At 47.7% G+C, this 15,019-nt stretch overlaps 1 protein-coding gene across 3 annotated transcripts in view; it reads left to right on the top strand.

The window, feature by feature from the left end:
* Nucleotides 1–15,019, top strand: part of NCOR1 (nuclear receptor corepressor 1) — a 109,221-nt gene that overhangs the window by 296 nt on the left and 93,906 nt on the right. The window lies entirely within an intron of this gene.

Raw genomic sequence — 15,019 nt, 5'->3', positions numbered from 1 at the left:
AAAGGGAGGAGGGTAACTTTATTACCCCTCTACCCCAAAAAAAGGGTGACTTAAAGGAGGGGGATGTACCCGCCTGGGCTCTTACTCAGAGTAGACCCATTCGAAACTGGATCTACTCTTGAGTATGGCTAAGTGATGGGTGGGGGGTTGTAAACGTGCAGAACTGCAAAGAAGATCCTGGATTCCCTTTAGGAAGGAAGCCTCCCCCTAGTAAGTGTGGCGGCCCTATAGGGCGGTCCTTTAAGAACCTCTTATAATCATCATCATCATCATTAACTGAATTTTAATGACGCCAGTGTAATCGAACAGAAAAGCTCACTGGAGTTCAAAAGAAAGACCTGTTATCTTCCAAAGTGTTTACATAGGGCTGGGAGGGGTAAACAGGCAGTACTGTATTTGGGGTGACGGAGACGGCGTGGTGAATCGTGTCCCAATATTTAGTTGCGTTGTGCTCTTAACTTTTAAACATACTCTGAGTAAACCTCTTGAAGAGTAATGGGGATGAGTTAGCTGCCTGCGTTGCTTTCAAAGGGTCTACTCTTGAGCGGAACTTAAGTTTGATTCCAGCCTAAGAGACAGCAGGGACGGTTCAAGGCATGTTGATTGAGGATTAAGACCCCTTTAAGCTCAGCGGGATCCTAACTGCGACCCTAACTACATCAACTCAGGAATGAGTCCTGTTGAATTGCAGAAGGGGTGTGTAGGTCTTACTCCCAGGTAAGAGGCTTATGGGGTTAGGATTGCAGTACAGAAGTGTAGCTGAAAAGACTGAACTCTTAAGCATATTTTTTTGGAAGTGAGCCTTGGTATGTGTGTATTTTTATGATGGAAGCCTTGGAGGGCAGTTTTTATACATTTAATCATAGACTCATAGAATTTTAGAGTTGGAAGGGACTCCTGCAATACAGGAATCTCAACATGAGACCCCCACATCCAATTTGAAAACATACCAGATCCTGCATTAGCTATGCAAATATTCTAGCAGTTTAATTGCTGCCTGTGGAAGTAAATAGACAAGGGGGAGATTCCTTCTTCCTTCCCAACTGAGTGGACAGTGCAGCCCTATAAATCTCTACTCACTCACTGGGACTTGCTCCTATGTAAGTGGGTATAGGACTGCAGCCAAATTGCTCAGAAGCTTAAGCATATTAATTCAGAAATAAGCTCCTTTTGCTTTGAGGGGTCAGGGCTTCCCCCTAGTAAATGTGGCTTGAATATTACTCTAAACTCTACTCAAAATGGATATACTGAAATTATTAAGGTAGTCATGTCCATTAATTTTGGTGGGTCTGCTTTGAGTAGCAGTAACCTTGGAGGGCAACCCTGTGTGTTTTAGGATGGCAGCCTTATAGGGTTAATAAGTGAGTCTTAGCATGGCAGCTTTCCTCCTGAGTAGACCTGCCAGGTGAGGTTGACACCACCAGTTTCTTTTGGATTGACCCCAGGTTGATGAAGCCTGCAATTGTTGCTCAAAAAGCAAGGCCGCTTATGTTCAGCTGGCTTTTATTCATTACTCCTGAGAAAGTGCACCTTGAGTTCCTGCTTTGCGGAGCAATTCTGTTCGCACTTGCTCAGAAGTAAGTCTCACTAGGCTCAGTGGGCCTTACTTCCAAGTAATTAAACATAGATTAACTGTGCATTGGGACTGCAACCAAACTGTTGGTTAACCTCATGGAAGACAGTTGTGTTGGGGTCTTACTTCTGTGGCCGTCCAAATAGTTCTGGCCTCCCAGCTCCCACCAGCCTCGGGCCAGTATGGCCGAGTCTCTGGGATGATGGGGTAGTAGTGGGTGATGGTTAGATTATCCCACCAGGACCTGGGAGACCCAGGATTCAAATCCCTGCTTGGCCATGAAACTCACCGGCTGTGAGCTTGGGCCAGTCGCTGCCTCCGTATTCCCTCATACAAACCTGCCTGGGTTTTGAGATCATCAGGGGAGGGCCTTGCCTCAGTCCTGCCACCCTCACAGGTATGCTTGGTTGGGACGCAGGACAGGGTCTTCTTGGTGGCTGCTCCCAGACTTTGGAACTCCCTAGAGAAGCTAGAATGGCTTCCTCGTTGTCTTCCCACCAGCAGGTGAAGAATTCCTTGTTCCCACAGGCTTTTGAGAATGCTTTGAGTGAAACAGCTGGCGCTGTTTTTATTGTAATTATTTGTATGTTTCATGAATGTATATAGCTTCATCTCTATGTTTAATTGTTTTTAATGGTTGATTCTTCTGTGATTTTAGCGGTTCTTGTTTTTATCTGCAAGCCACCTTGAGTCCTGCCAGGAGAACAGGCAGGGTATAATTATATTTAATAATAATAATGAAAGCAACAATAACAACACCAGCAAATCCCATCAGTCACAGCCACCTGGCTGGGGCTGATGGGAGTTGTAGTCCAAGACAGGTGGAGGACTACTGATTGGCACATATGGAGATTTTAGTAGGCATAGTTTAGGGGGAGTTGACATGGAAAAGGAGTGGGTTATATTGGTTCTGGGCAAGACTAATATAACAGGGGGTGCAACTTGTAATCTTGTCTGCATTGATTCTGCAAGTGAACTCCCCTGAACTCCATGGGGCTGACACCTGAGTAAACCCATATAAGATCATACTGTGCATCCCCTTCAGATGTCAATGAGAAGAAGAACTACACAACTTTTAGAAGACATCTGAAGGCTGGGAAGTTTTTAATGTTTGATGCTTCGTTATGTTTTATATATTCTGTAAGCCTCCCGGAGTGGCTGGGGAAACCCAGCCAGATGGGCGCGGTATAAATACTAACATTATTATTATTAAAAATGCACTGAACTGAGCTTTTCCGTATTTTGCTCTCTTTCTTTTTCAATGCCATGTGCATTGGAACATGGATGCCAACGTCTCATTAACGCTGCTCTTCCAGTTTTATCGTGCTCTGTCCGGGGATGTGTCTAGGCTTGGGGAAAGAGGTGGAACACCTGAAGAAGTCAACATGCAGCGTGGGTGTGTGGTCAGGGGTGTTTTGCTGGTGTTTTTGGGGAGAACAACGGCAACAAAAAAGAAAATAATACTTCCAGTTCAACATGGGCGGGTATAGACTGAAGGGACGGAGGGAATGTTTCTCCAGATGATAAAGCTATTGGTGGCTGCTAGCTGTGATGGCTGTGTGCAGGGTTCGAAATTAGCAGGGCGCCAGGTGCATTTTGCCCCCTAAGATTCTGCATTTGCGAGCATCTCGGAGTCTGGGCGCCATTTTTTGCCCCTGGCTGACACTCCAGGATTACTGAAATGTACAGTGAGGGGAAAACATATTTGATCCCCTGCTAAATTTGCCCGTTTGCCCCCTGACGAAGAAATGACCAGTCCATAATTTTAATGGTAGGTTTATTGTAGCTGTGAGAGACAGAATAACAACAGGAAAACCCCTAGAAACCCAGAAGACAAAAGTCAGAGACTGATGTGCATTATAATGAGTGAAATAAGTATTGGATCCCCTATCAACCAGCCAGATGTCAGGCTACCTTGGGATCAAATACTTTCCCCCCTCACTGTATGTGTTTTGAAGCCTTGAAGTATATGTTAAGGATAGACAATACTTTAAGGAATTAAACAACAAAGAGTAGAGTGTTTTGAAAACTGAAGTATGGTACCAAAAGTTTTGTTGTCAGCACCAAATCAAACACAATTTCTGCTAAAAATGTGATATTAGCAATGTGAATTGCGTATTAATTCATGCTTATCAAAATAATAAACAAAATTTGTTGCTGCCCTCCTCCCCCAGTGGCGACTAGACATTCTGTTTTGGCGCCCACAACCCAGGTCCCAGAAGCCATTTGGCTCCTAGCTTTTCCACCCCAGTTTCTAACACTGCCCAGAGAATAAAGCTATAGGTGGCTGCTAGCTGTGATGGCTGTGTGCTGTCTATACTCTTGGAGTCAGTATACGCCCCTGGACTCAATTTGCTTGGAATCACAAGGTAATCACAAGGGACAAGAGTTGCTGTTATGCTCAGGTCTGGCTTGCAGGTTTCCTGAAGACATCTGGCTGCTCCCTGTGAGGATGGAGTGCTGGACTCAGGTAGCCGCTTTGACCTGATCCAGCTGCAGGGTTTTCATGTTTAGGACTCACAGCTTCCATCAGCCCCAGCAGCCGGCATGGCCGATTGTCTGAAGGCCACCAGGTTGGGTGCACCCAGGCTTTGTAGTCCAACCCTAGTGTGTCAGCTGTACCTCTTCCTGGAGATGTCTGGTCTGGCCACATGGCCACACCCCTTAATCACATCCCATTTAGATTACTGTGGCACGATCTACGTGGGGCTGGCTTCGAAAAGTGCCTGGAAACTTCATTTGGCCCAAAGAACCATTGCCCAGGGCTGGTTACAGGGAGCCCTTGTTACAGCAGCTCCGCTGTGGCTACCAGCCTGATTCCAGGCACTGTTCAAAATGCTGGCTATTACCTATAAAGCCCTATAGGTTTTAGGCCCAGGCTAGCTGAAGGACCCTATTCTCCCGTATGAACCTGCTTGTTCTCTGAGGCCTTCAGGGGAGGCCCTTCTCTCAGTCCCACCACCCTCACAGATCTGCTTGGTGGGGACGCAGGAGAGGGCCTTCTGGGTGGCTCTTCCCAGACTTTGGAACTCCCTCCCTAGAGAAGCTCCTCCCTTGCTATCCTTCCGCTGGCAGGTGAAGACTTCTTGTTCCAACAGACTTCGTGGAATTGACTGCTTTTAAGGAAAGGGTTTTCAATAGCGCTGTACAGTGGTACCTCGGGTTACATACGCTTCAGGTAACATACGCTTCAGGTTACAGACTCTGCTAACCCAGAAATAGTACCTCGGGTTAAGAACTTTGCTTCAGGATGAGAACTGAAATTGTGCTCCGGCAGCGTGGTGGCAGCGGGAGGCCTCATTAGCTAAAGTGGTCTTCAGGTTAAGAACAGTTTCAGGTTAAGAACGGACCTCCAGAACGAATTAAGTATTTAACCTGAGGTACTGCCGTATCTGTGTCCTTTTTATCTGTGTTTTAGCAGATTTGGTATTTACATCATTTTAACCCCATTATGAGGGACGCGGGTGGCGCTGTGGGTTAAACCACAGAGCCTAGGACTTGCCGATCAGAAGGTCAGCTGTTTGAATCTCCACAACAGGGTGAGCTCCTGTAGCTTAGTACCTGCTCCTGCCAACCTAGCACTTCCAAAGCACGTCCAAATGCAAGTAGATAAATAGATACTGCTCCAGCGGGAAACGGTGTTTCCGTGCGCTGCTCTGGTTCGCCAGAAGCGGCTTAGTCATGCTGGCCACATGACCCGGAAGCTGTACACCGGCTCCCTCAGCCAGTAAAGCGAGATGAGCGCCGCAACCCCAGTGTCGGCCACGACTGGACCTAATGGTCAGGGGTCCCTTTAACTTTTAACTCCATTATAGTTTCATTACTTTTTGACTGTTACCTTTTCTTTGTTTTTAGCTACCTGTGTTTTATCCATGTTTGTTTTGGATTTTTGTGAGCCGCCTTCGAGTCCTCTGTTCTGGGGGAAAAGCGGGATATATATACATAAAATAATGGGGAAAGGCTGCTCCCATGCTTGACCCAATGAGCAGGAAGAGGTCACTCAGAAAGGCTGGGTCCCACTTGAGAGTTGACGCAGATGTCGAGGAAGAGGTGGGTTCTGGCTAGGGGAAGCCCCAGGCACCCATAGTCACCTCTCTGTGGCTATATGATGCGTGCTTCTGTCTAGATGCTGGAGGCTGGTGGGAGTACATCTCTTACCTCCAGCCTCATTCAGAGGAGTTGCAGGTTGAAAACTTCATCACCTTTCCCCTGTTCCCCTGCACTTTTGGATTGCTGCCTGCCTATGTTGGGCATTGCCGGCGTTGCTGCTTGCCCAGGTTCACTTGTTTGTGGGACTCCCATAAGGGTCTCAAGTCTCTGCTGGGTCTGTGCAACTGAATCCTCTGTGATCAAAGTCGTTTCTTGCAAAGCTGCACCCCAGCTGCAAGATTCTGCCTGCAGAGAAGTGCCTGGCTTCTCTCCCCCAGCCTCCCTCCCCACAACCCCGCTTGTGGGTCTTGAATGACGTTGTGTAGACGTGCGTTCCCTTTGCAACTCTCTCTGAAGGTCACAACTGCTGCCCAAAGTTACTCCACGCCCCCTCCTGCCTCCTTCCCCCCCCTTCCCCACCCACCCCTTTTGTCCAGGACAGGGCCATTATTCCCTCCTGAAGTCCTTCAATGATTTACAGATATTTCTCGCTCTGGTAGGTTGGCTCATTATGTCAGTGTTTCAAAATGCTTGGGCATGTGTGATTTATTGATTGATTTATTAACTTGGTGAGAGCTGTCGCAGAGCAAGAGTCTAGGCCACTCGTCTGTGAACCAGGAAATCCCCGTTTTCAGATCTCACAGCTGCCGGGAGGGACCAGAAACGGGTGTCAGAGAGAGCCCCTACTCTGAGAGCAGAAGGTCGGTTCAATCCTCAGCATCTCCAGTTACAAGGATCAAGTGACGCATGACGATGATTTGTTCAATTTTTATTCCCCCATCCCCTGCCAAAGGGGTCCTGGGCAGTAAACACATCAGCACTAAAACCTTTTCTTTCTTTCAAAAAAAAAAAAACATTTAAAAAAATGGTTAAAAACACTTGAAAAACAGTGATCTGGAGCAATGTCTTTCAGGAATCAAAATGTCTGCGTAAGCAGGAGTCTTTTTTAAATCCCTTCTGAAAGCTAATAAAAAGAGGGAGCAGGTGCACCTCACTAGGGTTGCCGTTTCCATGGATAGGGAACCACCACAGAGAAGACCCTGTCTCCTGTGTGAAAATCACTCCTCCCCTGACAATGGTAGGGCCCGAGATGGGAATCGGGGAAAGGCAGCTATTTTTTGCAAGAGAGATGGCCCTGGTGTTTCTCCTCGTTCCGACTATTCCCAATGTGCTCAAAGCGCTTTGCATTGGCATGGCAGGCTGTCCCAGGATTTGGGGGTTTATTTTTCTTTTTTTGCAAGGTTGGCTTCTTGTCACAGGGTGGTTTGATCGAGCAGGATGACTTGCTGGCTGCCTTCCAGCTCTGCGAAGTGTCACGAGGCGCCTTGGGACGGTGTGTCAGCTGATCGCTGGGCAAAGGTGTCCCTGTTTGAGTGTCTCTGTGGATTTAAAGAGAAAGCAGGCCTCGGGTCTTCCCCTGCTTGCTCTAAAGCTAGCCTGGTAGGAGGCAGTGGAGAAGAGGGTCGGGGTGGGAGCAGTTGCCGTTGGTCATTCCAAATGCCGGGGTGTGGATTAGATATGCAGGGCTATATCTGGGCTGGCCTCATGGCGGGGGGGCCTGTCACGAATCGAATTGCCATTCAATGGATTAGGAGCTTTGGACTGTGCTGATCCCTTTAGCTCAGTATTGCCTACACTGACTGGCAGCAGCTGTCCAGGGTTTCAGGCAAGGGGACATTGCTAGCCCTACCTGGAGATGCCAGGGATTGCAGGGGGGGCGATTCTGCATGCAAGGTGGATACTCTGCCAGTGAGCTACAAGATTCCAGTCTAAACGATTCTGAATGAAGGGCTGATTTAAATGGGAACAAAGGAAGCTGTCATACGCAGAGTCAAACCATTGATCCATTTAGGATCAATGCCAGGGATTGAACCCGGGATCTTTTAAATGCAGAGCAGATACCCCACCACAGAGTTTTGGCCTTGCAGAAGGTAGTTAATACTGCAAGGAGAGCTTTCCCCTCTTGTCGATTTCTCTTTCTTCTAGTTTCCCCCAGGCGTAGGAGGATCAGTTTGCTGCTTCTGTATTTAATGTATCTCTGTGTTTATAGTATGTATGTACATTTCAGAACATCCCTGTACTGCTTGATTACAGTAAAACTTCAAGCACTGACTAGATATATATGTTGTGAGGGAATCGTAAGAAGGAATTCCAAGGCTGACCAGTGATCTGAACCTGCTGCAAGGCAGCAGCCTCCGTACGCATTTAGTTCAACTAGCAGTTTGTAAGCATCCCAATGCAGTGAAAGAGCAGAGCAGAGAGCACTCGAGAACTATTGTATGAAACATTAGGAGTCCCACCGCAATAAAATTCATTAAGGAACAGCATGGGCTGGCCGCTTGTCATCGGTGATGTCACAGGCGCTGTCCAGTAGGTGCCTGTGGCACTTGCCCAGCGACATTCCATGTAGCAACATCCAATGGGGTTGTGTTGGTCAAGGAGAAAGCTGCCCTTTCGGAGCATCGTAAGTGCTTCCTTGGTTCTGCGTTGTTCTTGGGGGTGATTTTGAAAAGTGCAAGAGAGGAAGTGCTGGTTCTCAAATCAAGCCCTTCCCCGTTCTGTCCCCCCCCCACCCCCACCCACTTTTTTAAAGCACCATGCATGCTAATTAGGTTGCTATAACAATTGAAAGCGTTTGGGATTTTGATAGTGCCCAACGGTGTGATCCAACACCTGGTCATGCAAGCCCCACATGCCTCTCTTCTAGTGCAAAAATGTACATCTCCCGAGCGATGGGAACTCTGAATTTAAGCTTTCTGTTTGGCTGCGCTTGTAAGGACACCAAGCAGGATCTCGCACTCGGAAAACTTAGCAGCACAATCAGATGCACGTTTGTTGGTACGCTAAGTCCCGCTGTGTTCAACAGGGCTTAGTGAGTGTGTGTAGGGTTTCCCGTGGGTAAATTCTACCCAGAGGAATGCAAGAAGAAGCTGCCTTTTACCAAACTAGATCACTGATCTATCTAGCCCAGAATTCTCTACAGCCAGAGGCACCATTGCTTCTGGTTACCAGTTGCTGGAAACCCCAGGAGGGGAGAAGAGGGTGCTCAGGTCTTGCATGTGGCCTTCTCAAATCTGCCATTTGGTTGGCCACTGTGGGAATAGATTAGATTAGATTAGATTAGATTAGATAAATTTATTGTCATTGTCCGTATATACACAGTATACACAACAACGAAAATCAAACACCCACCCAAAGACCGGGTTCACATATCCAGAATAGGATGCTGGACTAGATTGGCCCCCTTTGGCCTGATCCCACAAGCTCTTCTTACATTCCTATCACAATAATAACAATAACAATAACAATAATAATATATTATTTGTACCCCACCCATCTGGCTGGGTTTCCCCAGCCACTCTGGGCGGCTTCCAACAAAGATTAAAAATACATAAAAATGTCACACATTAAAAGCTTCTCTAAACAGGACTGCCTTCAGATGTCTTTTAAATGTCAGGTAGTTGTTAATCTCTTTGAAATCTGATGGGAGGGCGTTCCACAGGGCGGGTGCCACTACCGAGAAGGCCCTCTGCCCGGTTCCCTGTAGATTTGCTTCTCGCAGGGAGGGAACCGCCAGAAGGCCCTTGTTGCTGGACCTCAGTGTCCGGGCTGAATGATGGGGGTAGAGATGCTCCTTCAGCAGCAGCACTCCCTGCCCTGTCTGGAGATTGAACCTGGGACCTTCTACGTGCAAAGCAGATGTTCTGCCCCTGTTCTGTGGCCCTTCCCCAATCTATGAAGCTGCCTTACGCAGTTGGTCCACCCGGATCGGTATTGTCTATCCATTGGCAGGGTTTCAGGCAGGGAGCATTTTCCCCCAGGCCTGAGATGCCAAGGGAAAATAAGAGAAGAGGGAAAATATTTAAAGCAGCCTGACAAGGATGCATGAGTTTCTGAGGTGTATGTAATATGGTAAAGGTAAAGGGACCCCTGACCATTAGGTCCAGTCATGGCCGACTCTGGGGTCGCGGCGCTCATCTCGCTTTACTGGCCAAGGGAGCCGGCGTACAGCTTCCGGGTCATGTGGCCAGCATGACTAAGCCGCTTCTGGAGAACCAGAGCAGTGCAGAAACGCCGTTTACCTTCCCGCCGGAGCGGTACCTATTTATCTACTTGCACTTTGACGTGCTTTCAAACTGCTAGGTTGGCAGGAGCAGGGACCAAGCAACGGGAGCTCACCCCGTCGCGGGGATTTGAACCACCGACCTTCTGATCGGCAAGTCCTAGGCTCTGTGGTTTAACTGGACAGGGATCCAGGGATAGGGGATTTGCCTTCTCACACCCAAACAAGCTTGTAGAAAGTAGGCTGGAAGGCGGGTGAATTAGGGGTGGGCAGTGGTTGCTGTGAAATCCAGCAAACAAACTTTCCCCCACCCGGCAGGGATTATTCCTTCCTTTTTGTTGGTGAGGCCTACGGCTCAGCAGCAGAGTATCTGCGCTGCGTGCAAAAGGTCCCAAGTTCATTCCCTGCAGGCATCTCCAGGCAGGGCTGGGAAAGACCCCCTGCCTGAAACCCTGAAAGTCTGCTCTGAGTCAGTGTAGACAGCAGTGAGCTAGATAAAGCCGTGGTCTTGCTGCTCCTGTTTAAACCAGCCCTTTGTTCAGAACCATGAGGACCGGAAACTTACTTCGTTTTAAGAGAAGGGCTCTTTCCCTCCCACCACTCACCAGTTCAATACAGCTGCAAAGAGGTCATCTTTTGGGGGGCTAACAGCCAGCCCTAAATCCGAGTCCCTGATAATGCTATGTAGCCCAGCAGGGGAGGGGGCTTTAGGGGAGGGGGTAAGAAGAAAACTATCCTCTCCTCCCTGCCTGAATAGCTCTACAAGGCTCCTGTTCAAAGCTTCCTGAGCCCTTGACGGAAGTGAGCCTACGCTGCAATGTGTTGTTGCAGTTCTTGCTTATCTTTGTCATTCAGGTGGATGCCTGGGCGCATGTAGATTCCTGCAAGTGCATGATGCAGTGAGTAAACAGTGGCTTGTCTAAAGCCGCCCTGTGAACACACTGGGCAGAGGTGTCATTTAAACTGCCGACTTCATGACTTGTAATCCGCTATGGTGAACCAGCTCTTCTTTTCTCTTCTCTTCTCTTCTCTTCTCTTCTCTTCTCTTCTCTTCTCTTCTCTTCTCTCCCCGCCCCCATCAGAAACTAGGGGAATGCCCAGGTCAACCACACGTTCACATTGCTCAGCCTGACTCTTAAGTTCCTCCACTGGGACTTGTCCCTCCTTCTGTTTTGCAAGTGATTCTTGTCTGGGTTCCTCCTCTACAATGGAGCAGAGTGGGGCCACCCCAAAGTGTTTGACTGCTGTAGCAAAAATTATTACAGTGGTGCCCCACAAGACGAATGCCTCGCAAGACGGAAAACCCGCTAGACGAAAGGGTTTTCCGTTTTGGAGGTGCTTCGCAAAATGAATTTCCTATGGGCTTGCTTCACAAGACAACAATGTCTTGCGAGTTCCTGCTGTTTTTCCCCCCTTCCCCCCTTTTTCTAAGCCGCTTATCAGCTGATCCGATCAGCAGATAAGCCGCTAAAAGCCGCTAATAGCGCTAATCCGCTAATCCGTCAATGGGCTTGCTTCGCAAGATGAAAAAACTGCTAGACAAAGAGAATCATAGAACGGATTATTTTCGTCTTGCGAGGCACCACTGTATTATTATACCTTGTTGCACAGGTTTAGGAAGCTTTTTAGTAGAAGCTCCCTTTGTTCCTCTTGCCTTCTTATTATTGTTTTTGCTGTTGTTGTTGTTGTTGTTGTTGTTGTTGTTGTTGTTGTTACAGTGGTACCTCTGGTTATGTACTTAATTCGTTCTGGAGGTCCGTTCTTAACCTAAAACTGGTCTTAACCTGAAGCACCACTTTAGCTAATGGGGCCTCCCACTGCTGCTGCCGCCGCGCCGCCGGAGCATGATTTCTGTTCTCATCCTGAAGCAAAGTTCTTAACCCAAGGTACTATTTCTGGGTTAGCGGAGTCTGTAATCTGAAGCGTATGTAACCTGAAGCACATGTAACCCGAGGTACCACTGTAATTGAAATTATATACTGCCCTATACCCATAGGTCTCAGGGCAGTTCACAGGATAAAATCGCCTTCGTAGCGTGGTGAATGCCTGGGATGCAGAAACAAACCATGCTTTATTTATCTATTGATTACATTTATATTCCACTTTTCCTCGAGGTGGTGTACATTGGTCTCCTCCTCCATATTTTATCCTCCTGGGAGGTAGGTTAGGCTGAGAGTGAGTGACCGGACCAGGTTCACTCAGTGAGCTTTGTGGCTAGGGGGATTTGAACCCTGATTTCCCAGGTTTGAGTCTGACTGCACCACACTGGCTGTCCAAGGTTAAGGAAGAGCACTGAGTTCTTGCAAGCACCACACCATACAGTGGTGCCTTGCAAGACGAAAACAATCCGTTCCGCGAGTCTCTTCGTCTAGCGGTTTTTTCGTCTTGCGAAGCAACCCGCTTAGCGGATTAGCGCTATTAGCGGTTTAGCGGCTATTAAAGGCTTAGCCGCTTAGTGGTTAAAAGGCTATTAGCGGCTTAGCGGCTTAGAAAAGGGGGGGAGCGAAAAAAAACGTTTTTGTCTTGCGAAGCAAGCCCATAGGGAAATTCGTCTTGCGAAGCGCATTGAAAAATGGAAAACCCTTTCGTCTAGCGGGTTTTTCGTCTTGCGAGGCATTCGTCTTGCGGGGCACCACTGTAGTTGAAACCGGCCGAGGGTTGTAAGTCCACAGCAATCCATGGCTTCAGATTGTGGTTCTTTGGCAGCGAACGCACCATTGCTAAGCTGCTGGGCAGGGTTTGGATGATTAGGCAGACTGTAGTTTAATAAACCATAGCTTGGTAAACTGTGGTTTGCGTGCGAAAGAGGCCATAGACCTTGTTGCTTTCTGGGTTCCTGCAGATCGCTTAAGGCAGCCTTGCCAGATGCACGTCTCTGAGCTGGGATTGGGTGCTCAAACAAACCACGGTTGAATAAGCCATTGTTTGGTAAACCATGGCTATAGCACACCCTGTACTTTTCCAGCAGATGGCTTAAGGCGGCTTTGCCAAGGATACACCTCTGGCCGGCCTTTATCTGCAAGAAAACCTAGTGCAGGCCATCCTTTCCAACTGCAGTTGAGAACTACGCTCCTGAGCTCCCGGCTCAAGGGGGCTTGCAGTTGGGGTCTCCGCTGAAATGACGTGACCTTTTTAGACCAGCTGCACAGCCCAACAGAGCGCTTGAGAGCTGCGTTCCTAGTGCATCTGAGCAAGGGTGGGCGAGACAGTTCCCAACAGCTGTTAACGGTAGCAGAGGATTATTGTTTTTTTAGCGGGGGGGGGGTTCCCTTTGCTTCGATCGTGGCTCCCTCTGCCTCCAGCGTAAGCGGTGCTATTTTTGACATATATGGGATTATCAGGTCAACGGGATGCGGCATTCTGTCTCTGCTGCGGAACGGATTCTTTTCGGGGCTTGGTGATCGAGACTGTCCTCGCCGTAGCGGGGAGGGGAGGGAGAGAAGAGGAAACTGTGACACCTCAGGGGAGAGAAGTCAGAGCGCTGGTTTCCTGTCCCAGAATACACGAATCCTGCGTCAGGGTATCAGATCTAGGGCATAGAGCATCATTTGGGATTCCTGCAGGAAGATCTTCTCTGATCGCTGAGAAGCCACGACTTCTGCATAGCCATTTTTTTAGGGGGGGGGGAGCTGTGTTTTAGGTGCCATCCATCCAAACAAACAAACAAACTTCATTCACCCTTGGGTGACTAGGTCCCTGGGACTTTCTTTCCGTGCTGACTTGGCAGAAACACACGCAGCGTTCTCGACTGTTCCATCTCGGAAGCAATTGGTTTCCTGCACAATGGGGATTTACCCTCATTAACACTAATTACTGGAGGCTAGACGGGTTTGGGGAGGGTGTGTGGCTCGCCACAGTAGTTTAAAAAACAAAACACAGTGCGGTGGCCATCTTAATTTTTTTTTTTAAGAGCAAGTTGTTAGGGTCATAGGCTGTGGAGGAGCTTGGTCAACTGCCCAGATGTCACCTCTATACTTTGAAGCATATATTTGAATCCATGAGGACAAATAACTTGCTTCACTTGCTCAAGTGATTTTTGCCCATGGATGAAAAGAAGAAAACATCTCAACGGAAGAAGAACAGCAGCAGAAGTTATTAGAGTACTCAGAAATGGCTAAACTTATTGGAAGATAATAAACCCTTTAATGTAGAATGGAAACAATTTACTATTGTAAACAAATTAAGACTTTAGTAGGATTAAAGTAAAAAATGCATAGTGACAGAAAACTTAGACTGAATATTTGGGATAAATAATAGTTAGGGATAATTTGGAAATGCAGTAAAAAAGCAGTACATGTGTAAGAAACCTCAGAAAGCGGGGGGGGGGGAGGGAGGAGAGTTGAAATACGATGTGGAATAATTTAAATTTATGTCTTGTGTTTGTTGTAAAATGAAAAGTATAAATAAAAATGGGTTGGTTTTGGTTTTGTTTTTTTGCAAGTTTCATCCCTGTTTGGGAGAGCTGCATATTCCTGCCTTGCAGGGGTTGGAATAGATGAGCCTCAGGGTCCCTTCCAACTTCAGTTCTGGGATTCTGTGACCTGAGATGAGTCTTGAAGTGCTGCTTCTGTAATCACACAGAACACCTCCCCGCTTTCCTGCCTATGTCGACTGTCTGCAGAGCAGCGCAGTGGTTGTGGAAGCCTCAAACACGTGCCACGTTAGCCTGAAATCTACACGGCCACGCAAGTTTGAGGTTGGAGTGACGGGGGCAGGAAAGGCAGGAGCCAGCATATAATAATAATAATAAAATAGAAAAGTCTTGAGGCTCCTGAAGGCAGTGTTAGAAACACAGACGTGTAAGCTAATTGCCACAACGGCACCTTAAAACTAAGTTACGATCGCCACAATGGAATGTATAGGAGCCATCTTTTCCATTATTATTATTACAGTGGTATCTCGGGTTACATACGCTTCAGGTTACACACTCTACTAAGCCAGAAATAGTGCTTCAGGTTAAGAACTTTGCTTCAGGATAAGAACAGAAATCGGGCTTTGGCGGCGCGGCGGCAGCAGGAGGCCCCATTAGCTAAAGTGGTGCTTCAGGTTAAGAGCAGTTTCAGGTTAAGTACAGACTTCCGGAACGAATTAAGTACTTAACCCGAGGTACCACTGTAATTGTTATTCATTTCTATGATTTCTATTTCTAGAGCCTTCTCTAAGGGACATTTTGCTTTCCCCATATTTATTGACCAACTTAATTTATAGAGCTGCCCCACAACAGAAGAACTGTA

Source organism: Podarcis vaucheri, assembly GCF_965113315.1.
Source record: "Podarcis vaucheri genome assembly, chromosome: 15".
NCBI lineage: Eukaryota > Metazoa > Chordata > Lepidosauria > Squamata > Lacertidae > Podarcis > Podarcis vaucheri.
Note: the sequence above shows the minus strand (reverse complement) of the source record. Positions and strands in the feature narration are given on the sequence as shown.